This window comes from Chenopodium album, chromosome 27, assembly GCF_948465745.1.
Source record: "Chenopodium album chromosome 27, dcCheAlbu1.1, whole genome shotgun sequence".
NCBI classification, from domain to species: Eukaryota; Viridiplantae; Streptophyta; class Magnoliopsida; order Caryophyllales; family Amaranthaceae; genus Chenopodium; species Chenopodium album.
In genome coordinates this window covers 32,212,408-32,224,841 of record NC_137860.1, presented here as the reverse complement: position 1 = coordinate 32,224,841, position 12,434 = coordinate 32,212,408, and the positions used below count along the sequence as shown (strand labels likewise).

General features: G+C 32.3%; 1 pseudogene; it reads left to right on the top strand.

Moving 5' to 3' along the window:
• The first annotated feature begins 9,130 nt into the window (after nt 1-9,130).
• On the top strand, nt 9,131-10,865 carry LOC145621059 (UDP-glycosyltransferase 84B1 pseudogene; annotated as a pseudogene).
• The last annotated feature ends 1,569 nt before the right edge of the window (nt 10,866-12,434 follow it).

Sequence of the window (12,434 nt, the reverse complement as noted above, 5' to 3'; positions counted from 1 at the left end):
TAATTATGTTTGTAAGTTAGGTAGTGAGAGCCAAGCTCAAACTACTAAGCTAAATTGTTGTGTGTCAAGATCTCATACATAATTTGTTTCACTTTGTTGGTCTTGTTTGAAATCTTTTATGGATTTTAATGTAATTGAAATATCTTTTTTTTTTTGTTTTACTTATTATACTAGTAAGAAGAGTACATGTGCATGTATTGTTTGAATTATAAATGTGTAACTGCACAAAATGAAACTATTTCACAATGAATTGTAATAAAAGAACATAAGTATATGAGTATATAAAAGAACATGACATTATGACAAAAAGAGCATTGATATTCGTTGTATTTTTTCTTTTGAAACTAAATATTCGTTCTATTTTATTCAAAATTATCACATATTCTTTTATTTAATGTTCTTTAAAATATACAAGTAAAACGGAGAGTCTACAGTACACGACATACATTGTTATGTACTACAAACGATATGTACTGCTATGCACTACTAAATTAAATTATATATATAGATTTAAAATTAAAATTATTAAAATTTAATTTTCTTTAAAAAAAAATCAAAAAAGAAAAGTCAGATTCTTTCGATCTCTTCGCATTCCATTTCTCCCCATTTGCTTTCCTCTTTAATTATTCATGTATCTTGAAGCAATTATAATCAGAAGGAATAAAATCATTCAATATCATTGAAGATTCAAATGAGGTGCTTAAAAAAAAAAAAAAATTCAAATGAGGTAACTAATTTGATTTTTGTCAATTTTAAATCTCCTCACTTTCACCCTCATCTTCAGTCAGCCATCACCAGACCAGACCCTAACCCAAACCCCAACCACCGCGCGCCCAGAACCATATGACCTCGACCACTGTAGTGCACCCAAAACACCCCGACCTCGATTACCGCTCCGTTTTAGGTGGAGGAGTTAAGGTTAGCGGTGAAGGGATAGGGGGGAGAGGAGAGAGAATATGGGAGGGAGAGGAAGAAGAGGCGGTTGAAGAAGCCATTGATGGGTTGCTCAAACTTTTCCTGTTTCAATGATAAGCACTATAATTGGGGGAAAAAAAATTACTACGTAAAAAAATTGGATTAGAAGAAGATTGATCATGGTACCTTCAAGTGAAAACAGGAAACACTCCACCAACTTAGCTAGATTTGAAATTTGTTTAAAATTACAAAAATTAAACATTTAATAAATAAAATTAGTGGTACATAGCGGTACATTACTTTAGCGGTACATCGCAGTACATGTCATTTACTGTAGAATTTTCGCAAGTTAAAAATGTGTTCGTTCGTTGCATAGTAAAATCGTGCACATGTGTCCATAGTACAAGTGCATCTATGGATCGGAGACCGATTATTTGTCCGAATTGTCCCAAAGATCTTTTTTTTGCAAATTGTCCCGAAGATCTTTTTTTTGCAAGAACCAAGAATCCTTAGAGTCGTAAGAGAAAGATTATACTCCGTATTTAAATAGAACTTTGAAAACGAAGAAAAATATAGATGATGCAAACTAACATGCCACAATTTCATTGAAATGATAGTCATGCACTCTGCCCCTCACAACTACCACTACCAAGGAAACCAACTTGTGCCCAATGATTTTCAAAGGGTAAAACAAATTTGTAAAAAGAAAATGTGTTGCTAGGTTTTCGACATTGAAATGCTAACTCTTATGTTGATAGTAGTTAAGTATTTCTTATTAATATAAATTAATTTTTTAATTCAAAAGAAAAATTATTAGTGGAAGCGAAAATTAATAGTCAAATAACTTTTTTTTTTTACTCTCTTTAAAGAAAATTTATTCTCGTACTCCCTCCGTCCCTAAATTACATTCCTCCTTTCTATTTTTGGTATTCCAAAATTACATTCCTCCTTTCTATTTTTGGTAAGTTTTTTTTAGTAAATCAACTCTCTTTTTCTGTTTTACATTTAATGCTTTCCCACTCATCCTTACCTAATCTCACTCATAATCTTTGTGCCAAATTACAATGAATATGATTGGTTAAAAATTTTCAATTAGGAGCATGTGATTGGTCCTTTTTTTTTGCAAAGGATTGATGACATGTCATAGGTGATAACTAATCTATCTTTGTACTTCCCATTGCATTATCTAATTATTGTTATTTGTTTTATTCTTCCCTCCTTAATTCCCGTGTAAATTTCCAAACAAGAATGTAATTTAGGGACGGAGGGAGTAATATCTTTTAATATCATATTTTGTGTTGTATATGTTGGAAAACTATACCTTACCCGTAAGTAGCTAAATATGAGTTGGTTATTTGTTTGATTTAAGATCAAATAAACTTGTCTTAAAAATTATAATAATGATAATAATAATTATTAAAAAAAAAAAAAAAAAAAAAAAAAAAAAAAAAAAAAAAACCTCTAAATATGAGCGTAGTGAGTTTAGAAAAATTAAGGTTTCACCACAAATTCTTTCAAGGAATTGTGAGTGGAGATAAAAAGAAAGATGGTCAAGCTTTACATCGTCTCTTGGTTAACTATTTCTCTATTCCCTTATGATTTGTATCCTTACGTCCATATAACCCATAATGCTCAAAAGGGATGCAACTAAAGGTTGAACATAATCATATGCATGTCATTTGGTGATATGAAACGTTTACTTTTTACTAATTTTTTTCTCAATCACGCACAATAAAAACACTTACAATAAAGTTTAGCATTTTTTTGCAATAAACCTTGCACGACAATGAATATTAACGTAAATAGAATATACTCTTACAAATCCCTTCATTTCTAAAAGATTGTTTGTTGAGTATTCTCTTAAATATACATCTTCGAATGACAACACTTTTCTAAACCTTACAATAGTTACAAATAGTTATACTTTGAAACTACATATACATCAAGATAAATCTAGAAGGACTACCCTAACCTATAAACATGAGTATTTTTTTCCCCTAATATATTTGTATATTGGTGAGTATTTATGGCTAAAGTTATGACTCTTTATTTAACCAAAACATTCTAAATAAGACAATCTTTAAAGATCAGTAAAGGGGTCGGGGTAACACTATATATTTATCTTATTCATGAAATTAGCCGATCAACTAAAGACGCGACATAGATATGTACATACGTAGCATACCAATTCAAGCACTGTACTTAATTATTTGAATTCCATAAATGAGATTAAAACTTACGTGCACGAGATGGCCCATAAGGCTTACCCTTATTATCACACTAGCATTTTTGCTTTAAGATAAGATTATAAGACGTATCTACACAAGGGTCAATGCATAAAATTTAGATGATCGTGATTTATGCCTAATTATTGGTTATACATGTTAAGGAAATAATCATCACATCATTAGGTATGCCATGCAAATTGAATGAATAGTCATTAATCAATTAATAATCACTTCAAAGCCATTAACATGTAACAACTAACAAGTATATAAACAAGATTAATTATTATTATAAATAAAGACATAGACATAAAATATTCTGTAGTTGATAAATCAAAACAATCTAAGTTTGCAAGTATATGATATAGTAGTATATGATATCTAATCAACTTCTTTAAAAATTACAAAGTTGAAAGAAATAACATTACAAAATATATTTACTCTAGTATTGCAAATTAAGAGAGTTTGCATGAAAAGGAGAAAAATATTAATTATGATTGTTGTCAACATTCTTATGATGACCTACACCAGGACTAGGACCAGAGTCCTTGCTTACACTGAATACTTCAAAGTGTTTGAGCCTCTTATGCCCTGCACCACCTCTGCTAGGACCCGAGCTCATCATCGACCCAATAGCGAAGCTCTTGTCGTGTTGGCTGTTGGAATGTAACCGCCGAGAATCCACCTCCGAGAGAATAGAGCATAAAATGAGAGAGAGGAGGAATAAAAGAGCCATAATTTTACTCATACAGTACACAATATGTTTAGGAGTGCAATGCATCATATATGATGTATGAATTGGTTACTTATAATATATAGCAGTTAGAAACTATATAATATAAGGAATTAAGGACAATAGAGGTTGTGTGTCGTAACGTTGAAGGCAAAAGGCTTGTGCTTGTGCTTTGTGCAATTTGCATGAAACAATGCTTATTGTGGGGGTTTATACTTTATATAGTATTTTTGAATTTAGAAATTTGTGTTTGGATTTTTTGGACTTCGTTAAGAAGGGGACATACATAATACAAGTATAATTCAAACAATTATGGTAATTAAAATTAATTTATTTATTTGGGACTTGTTTTTTCAGTGGCCGCCTAAATTTTCATATTCATTTAATTTGGTTTCAAAGTAGGAAGCCAACAAAGAAAAACCCCAAAATTAAGTGGAAAATTAACTAAGCATTTTTTATGGGTATAGTGAAACATTGGCTTAGGAAAATGACTTGACATAAATTGATCGACCTACTAGTGAGTTCGTTAGTTCCAAGTCTTCCAACAAGCCTTTTGGAAATTAAAAGTCCTAGAGCAAAACTTTTTGCTAACTAAAAGGGCATAATATACTTACAACAATCTTTCGAGATGTTCTGCTGTACTTTTATATTATTCACATACTCGTATCTATGTATTGCTACTTTGAAATGTCTAAAATTTTAAACTTGGGTGTTAGTTGTTGAGTTTATTGAGTTTCCACATTTGTTTCAAACTTTAGCACAAATTTTTAGAATCTACTGCTCGTACCAGTTTATTGTTATTGAATTTTCAATATTCTACTAGTTTTTGCTACTGATTTTTCAATTTTTTGTGCAAAATTCTGTATAATTTTATAGAGTATCAACTTTAAATGTACCATTCAAATTTGAATTAGTGTTAAACTTTGAATTAACGTGAAGAGTGAAAATTCAAAGTAAATGTTTGAATTTTTATCCGTATTTGAAATTAAAACTTTGAAAGTTTAATACCATTCCGTAATTAAGAATGACAAATAAATATAATCATTCCCTTTCTATTTTGACAACTTCAATACTTTTGCTTGAATAAGTTATATAGTTTTTGATTTGACGACATAGGCCTTTAACAAAAGCTAGCAGTAGGATCTTATAAACTACAGTAATGGTAGGTGAATCAGAGTATCGGGCTGATTAATGTCATATCATTTTGTTAGACTGAGCTATAACCATGCCAACAACATATACTCCCTCCGTCCCTATATTACATTCCTACTAGATCAGAAGTAGTCAATCCGGGTTGAATTGCGAATCAAGGATAGGCTTTAACCCCCAACAAAGTGAATTGGAAACTTTGGACGTATCTTTTGAGAACTTGTTCAAACCCGTTAAATTTAGTTTAAGTCATCTGGATTTGTGCCTAAGACTAAAATACATTAAAACAATCATTTCCTAGTCATAGTTAAAAAAAAAAATTGGCTTAAATTAAAAGACAATGGTGAAAATCTCATGTACTCTAGGCATTGTTTTATGAATGTGAATGATCACTTAGAGGCTCTACCTGTTTTAATTGCAACGTTAGAGTTTCCACGCTCGTAAATGCACATTTTATATCATAACATATCTAATTATACTCTTGAAATGTTATAGAGTTATAGAGTAGTATTCTAAAAGTATAAATTGAGGTAAATCTAATAAGACTCTACATGATTATTTTTTTCTACCGTATAAATAAATCACAAAAAAGTCAAAGTGGTGTGTGTAACTATTATTTTTACAATCACTTTTGTATACACCCGGTTTTCAGTAATTTACTGTACATCGGGTTCACTTTTGTCAAATTTATCAATGAAGCATTTACTCTTATATATGTCAAAGTAACTTTTGTGCGTTTTAGTGTAACTTTTGCGCATTTTATTGTCACTTTATAACGGACATTCAGTAATTTACTGAACATCCATTTTATTTAAAAGTTTGTGTTATTATTATTATTATTATTATTATTATTATTATTATGGGTCATCATCACTCATAAGCTCCCAACTGAGAACAGTCTAATAGGTAGAGTGGCCCACATAAAACAGGTAGTGGCCTACTGACTACTCACCAAGAAGTGGGCTTAGGTAGTTTGTTTCTTTAAAGCAAGAAATGGACCATGACAACCTTTCTTTTTTCTTATTGGGCCTACTGAAGCAAAATGATCCATTTAGGTATTTATAAAAGGGAGTTAATAGAAGTTTTAGGGACTAACGTTTCCCAAAAGTTGCACAAAAGGGACTAACGTTTCACAAGTTGCACTTAGGGTACTCAACCCACTATTGTAGGTTAACAATCAGATTGCAAAGGTCAATGACCGGTTAATTCCTATTTTCCTTTTAAAAAAATAAAAAAAATCCACTCAGCTGTACTTTGGGAAGTGAAAAGCCATCATTACACTGACAATGGCACGATTTTTGGAAAGGTTAATGCCTTTTTATATACTCTCTCTCACCCCATTGGCTTCCTCATTACTTAGCTCCTTCCATTTTCAGATAAATACAGAGAATTTCATTCCTCTTTCAAAAAAAAAAAAAACTCGAACTTCCTCTTTCAAAAAAATCGCCATTAATGTGGGAGTGTGATTGTGAATCTTCTGCCAAAAAAGCAAAGTTGGCTGAGCTTCAATCTACTCAAGGTATATTCCCTTTTTTTGTCTTCACCTTCGTAATTTCACCATGAATGTTGTTGTATGCTTGTTCTGTTTTTTTTTGGGCGAATTTCGTTTGAAAGTGATTTTTCTTGTTTCAATTATCATGATCTTGTATTTTGTTTGCGTAATTCTGTTGTTGTGGGTGATTATCAAAATTGAATTGTGTTGTTGTTGGGTAGAATTTCTTGAGAATTATTTCTAGGGTTTTGGCTTACTAAAACAGAGTAGGATTTGCCATGGAAATTACCTTGTCTAATTCCATTAATTTACCTAGGTATGGATGCTCTTTCCGATGCCCACCCAATTTTCAGCAACCCCGATTTGCTTGTGGTCCATGTCTTCTCCAAGCTGGACTGGGGTAGTCGGGATAAAGTGAAGAAGGTCTGCAGGAGATGGCGTTTGTGGTGGAAGACCCGCAACCTTGCCCGACTCGAGCCCTTTTTTGGTCCTAGGGCCTCTGTCAACGAGTGGATCCTCAACGACCTCATCTACAATGATGGCCGTGACTTTCATGCCTGGATCAACAATGACATGACAGTCTATTTTGATGGCTTCCCTCTGCTCTTCAAGGAGGATCTGTAGGCTGTTGTTGTTAGGTTGGGTGGGGGGTATGTGCAGCTAGATGGTTTTTGGGGTTAGGAGCTGCTAGATTTAAGCTTGTTCTTATTTTTTTTTTTATGTTTAAAGATGTGAATTGTAGGAGTGCATTGTCATGGTTAAGTAGGTTTTTGTTGTTCAAGTGACAAATCATTATAATCTTTTGGGATTTGTCACAACCATGACAATGCTTAGGGTGAAATGGATGGCTTGGCTTGATTGTATAGCCATTTTGTGATGGAACAAATTAAATGTATATGTATGAATGAAGCCACTCCTTTTAATTAATTTGCTTTGTTATTATTATGCACTTATACCATACTAGAGTTAATCAATTGCTATGATGATATGCTTATTAAGAGAGTGCTTATTGTGGCAAAATGGATGAATTAAGCATGTTTAGTTTACATGAATTAAGGACAAGACATGAACTAATTTCCTGTAATTTTTGTAATTATTTATTTCTTCTGAATTTTTTTTTTTTTTTAATCAATAGCTGCAAGGTATAATATTTTTGGAGAAGATGGCTATGGAGATGAGTATATATGGAAATTTTTTGGAGTTGTACCAGCTATAATATTTAAATGCTAGATTTCTTGAACAATGCCAAACGTTAGTCCCCTACTTTATTAATGTCAGAATTTTAATTTCCTTTTTTTTTGTTTGGTTAACCTGTTGTAGAAGGTCACTTTTGTGGTGAGTACCCTAACTGCAACTTGTGAAACGTTAGTCCCTTTTGTGCAACTTTTGGGAAACGTTAGTCCCTAAAACTTCTATTAACTCTTATAAAAGGACATACTCATATTTCATGTTCATTATAATCCCCAATGACTATTGCTATTTATAGGTACTCATATTCTAGGATCAGTTTACATACTCTATCACTTCCTCTCATATGAAAGTCCTTTGGACTTAAAGTGTGGACGCAGCATAGGCCCCTTCAAACCCAACGTGAAATATTCCACCTGGAAGTGGGGATGGATGAAAATTGTACTCATGACCTTTGTATCATATTGGCTCTTAAAATCATTTTAAAGGACTATCTCAATCAAAAGCTTAAGCTGATCGTTGAAGCTCATGATCGTTTATATACTCTATCATTATCATTATTACAGAATATCTACTTTTGATAAGAAAATTGATCTTGCTAGACTTCAACCCTCACAAGTTTTCCACTATATATATACACACATTGTCAATATTGTCATCTGAAATAAGGCTATCACTAATAGGAGTATTCTAATTTAAACGAGATATTGTATATAAAGTTTCTATTCAATTGAAGACTATATAATACCTCCGTTACATATTATTTGCAACGATTATATATACATTTTTCCTAGACATTTTTCCTCTCTACTTGCAACGATTAGTAACGGAGGAAAAATGTCTAGGAAAAATGTATATATAATCGTTGCAAATAATATGTAACGGAGTTAGTACTAAGAATAAAAGTATTTAATTATTGATATGTCATCGACAAGTGATTCACATCCCAAAATTTATTTATTAAAAAAAAAAAGGAGAGTGAAGAGAAGGATGTGTCATAACTCATAATCTCGTGAACAATATAAGTGTAGACGTGTAGTACAAAGTATGAAACATTTTTAGCACCATTAAATGAAAACCCAACGTGGGAAATTGCCAAAAAAGAGGTTTGTCTTCATCTAAACTTGAAAAGATACCTACTTAATTTTAAGTTTATAACTAAAGTAAATGACGAATGCAACTTCATCATTATCAAATAAATTATGTTTATTACACTATCCCATTATACATTAAATTTTGTTTTCTTCCACAATTATCTTATAATCATTTTGTTTTTATAGTGCTGCAACGGTCCACCTTATATCAAAAGTAATGCATGACCACATATTTATTCCACTTTAATCTATTTTAAACAAGACAAATAATATATGGTTTACTATATATTCGTACGAGATAAATAAGTTCAGTCGACTTACATATTTAATTTAATGGCTCAAAAAAATATACATACTCTCTAATTTATTTTTGCTTCTTGTCTAATTGTTTGAACAACAATAATGGAAGAAGAAAACCAAACAATTCATGTTTTAATGGTAGCATTTTCATCCCAAGGTCACATTAACCCTATGCTTAGACTAGGTAAACACTTACAAAACAAAGGTCTTCATGTTACTCTTGCCATCACCGAAATTTTCCTCCATCGAATTGCTAAGAACCACCATTCGACAACAGCCACCACCACCTCCACCGCCGACAATCAGATCCCCTCTATATCAGGGATCGATATCGTGTCATTTTCTGATGGGCTAAGCTTAGAGTATGATCGCAAGAGCAATCTAGATACGTACATGAAGACACTAGCCGAATTTGGGCCGGTAAATTTGACTAGCCTTATTACGTCTCTAAGTTGTGACGTTACTAGGCCAAAGAAATTTTCATGTATTATAAATAACCCTTTTGTGCCATGGGTTGCTGACGTGGCGTGGCGACTAGGAATACCGTGTGGTATGCTATGGATTCAACCTTGCACACTCTTTGCAATCTACCATGGGTTTTACAATAGGCCTGAAGATTTTCCAACGAAAGAAAACCCCGAAAAGAGCGTGAATTTACCGGGTTTGCCATTGCTACAAACTTGTGATCTTCCTTCTTTTGTGCTCCCTTTTAATGTTTTTGGGAGCCTAGCAAATGTATTTTTTGAATCCATGGAAAACATCCATAAGTTGAGGTGGGTTATGGCTAATTCTTTCTATGAGCTTGAGAAAGAAGTGATTGATTCTATGTCAAAATTCGTCGTGATTAAGGGAGTTGGTCCATTAGTCCCTTCGACACTCTTAGGCCTTGATGATCATGAAGGTCGTGATTTAGTAGGGATTGATATGTGGAAAGCCGATGATAGATGCATAGAGTGGCTTGACCAAAAGGATCCTAACTCGGTAATTTACGTTTCATTTGGGAGCTTGGTAGTCCTTTCGAAGGCACAAATGGAGAGTATGGCAACCGCGCTTAGGGACAGCAAGAGGCCATTTCTTTGGGTGGTGAAGCCGTACGAACTTCCGGTGGCCGAGGGTGCCGGTGAACTTCCTAAGGGATTTTTGGATGAAACTATGGAGCAAGGGCTAGTGGTGCCGTGGTGTCCACAAATTATGGTTTTGTCACATAAATCAATTGCTTGTTTTGTAACACATTGTGGTTGGAATTCTATGTTAGAAACTATTAGTGCTGGTGTTCCTGTTATTGCTTATCCAATGTGGACTGACCAGCCCACTAATGCTAAGCTTATGGCGGACATTTTTGGTGTTGGGCTAAGGTTAAGGCCCAATGATGATGGGCTTATAAAAAGTGAGACAATTAGAGAGTGCATTGAAGAGATCATGGATGGACCAAGGGCGGTCGAGATTAGGGCCAAGGCAGAGGAATGGAAGTCCAAGGCTAGGGATGCGGTGGCCAGCGGCGGATCATCGGATCGGAACATTCAAGAGTTCATTGATGACATTGTTAATCTTTCATCATCTCATAGAAAATGCAATGTGGATACTTCTACAAAGTGTCAAAGTTCTTGATGAAGGTGACGTTTTTTATGTCTTTATGTTGTATGGACTATGGACTATACTGTTATCCTTTGGGCCTATTGGGCTATAAAGTTACTCTTTGGTCCTATTGGGCTTTATGATTGTTACGCAAATTTTAACATGCACCATGGTGCATGTTAAACTGTGTGCACCACCAATAATAAGATGCCACGTATTTAACAATTTGTCATCACTACCAACATTATTATCTCTAGTATTTTCTCTCTCCTCTCTTCTCCTCCCTCACACTTTCTTAATTTCTGATTTCTCCTCCTCCATCTTCTCTCTCCTCTATTTTTCTCTCTCTTAAGTTCTTTCATTATTTTGTTTTTGATTTAATTTCTTCATCACTATTTTTCATCACCATAGATCGAGATCTTTTATATCTTCCTCTTACAATTCATAATTTCTAGCTAATTCCTCTCACCTCTTTTTTTCTTTTTTCTTAAATTCATTCATTGTTGTTGATTTAATTCTTTCATCACCATTGTTGATGATTACTATATATTAATTTCAAAATTCGTTTTCTTCAACCTTCAATTATATTTGAAGCTTTGTTAATGGAGTTTTTGCAAAGAAGTGATGTTTAAAATGGCGGATTTGACGAGGACAAGGTGTTTAAGACGACGGAGATGATTATTTTCCAATGAGATCCCATTGTCTAAATCACTATAGTTAGGTTTGAATTTCGTATATGTAGATTTCATATTATTTTGATTTTTTTTTTTGTTAGTGATATATGTGTATTCTATTATTAACAGATTTGTTTTTTGTTATGTTTTGGTTTTTTTGAACATTTTAAGTTAAAATATGAACGTAGGATACGTTTCCTATAAATATATATTTTTACTGACATATATTTTTGGATTTATGAACATCTTAACTATAATTTTGAACATGTGATACATTTCTTATGAACTTTTTTTAGATCTATGTATTTTGTAATCATTTAAAAAAAATTAAATTAAATAAAAAAAAATTGGTGTTCTATACTTTATAATTTATATATCTGAACATTTGATTCTTTGCATATGATAATGTATTTTGTTTTCGATTTATGATTTAAAACCTTCTTATGTTTTGTAATTATGAACCTATTATGTTAGATATTTGGACATGTATATGTTTTTTGTATGAACAATTGAGTTATATTGATTATTTGAAAGATATTCATATTTAATGTTATGTAAACTGTTGAAAGTGTTGAATTTAATTTTTGATTTTTTTTTTTTTTTGATGATTTTCAATATCATTTATAATTTAATTGGTGAATTGATACTTTAATTTGTATTTTATGAATATAATTTGTTTATATCATGTTTTTGAACATTTTCTTAATTTGAGTAACACACTTTCCACTGTATTTATTATCAAAATTGTTATTACCGGTATCATATTATGAACACTGTTTCTATTTTTATAAACATTTTAGGTTACTTTAATGAATCTTTCCGTTTTTCATTATTCTCTGAGTATGTGTATATGCTGTTAAGAAAATAATTGTAAACGTAATTATGAACATTTTTTTCCAATATTTGAACTTTGTTGTTTTATTTTTGAACTCCAGTAATGATTATTATGAGCTGTGTTTGTTTATTGCAGTTAGAACGTATGAAGTTGTTTATGAGGAAAGTCTGAAGGCTGAGCAACATTCTGAGCAGTGTCTTCAGATCAAGAAGTTTTTGAAGGGTGTTTAGTGGTTGGGATTAAGAAGTTTATGG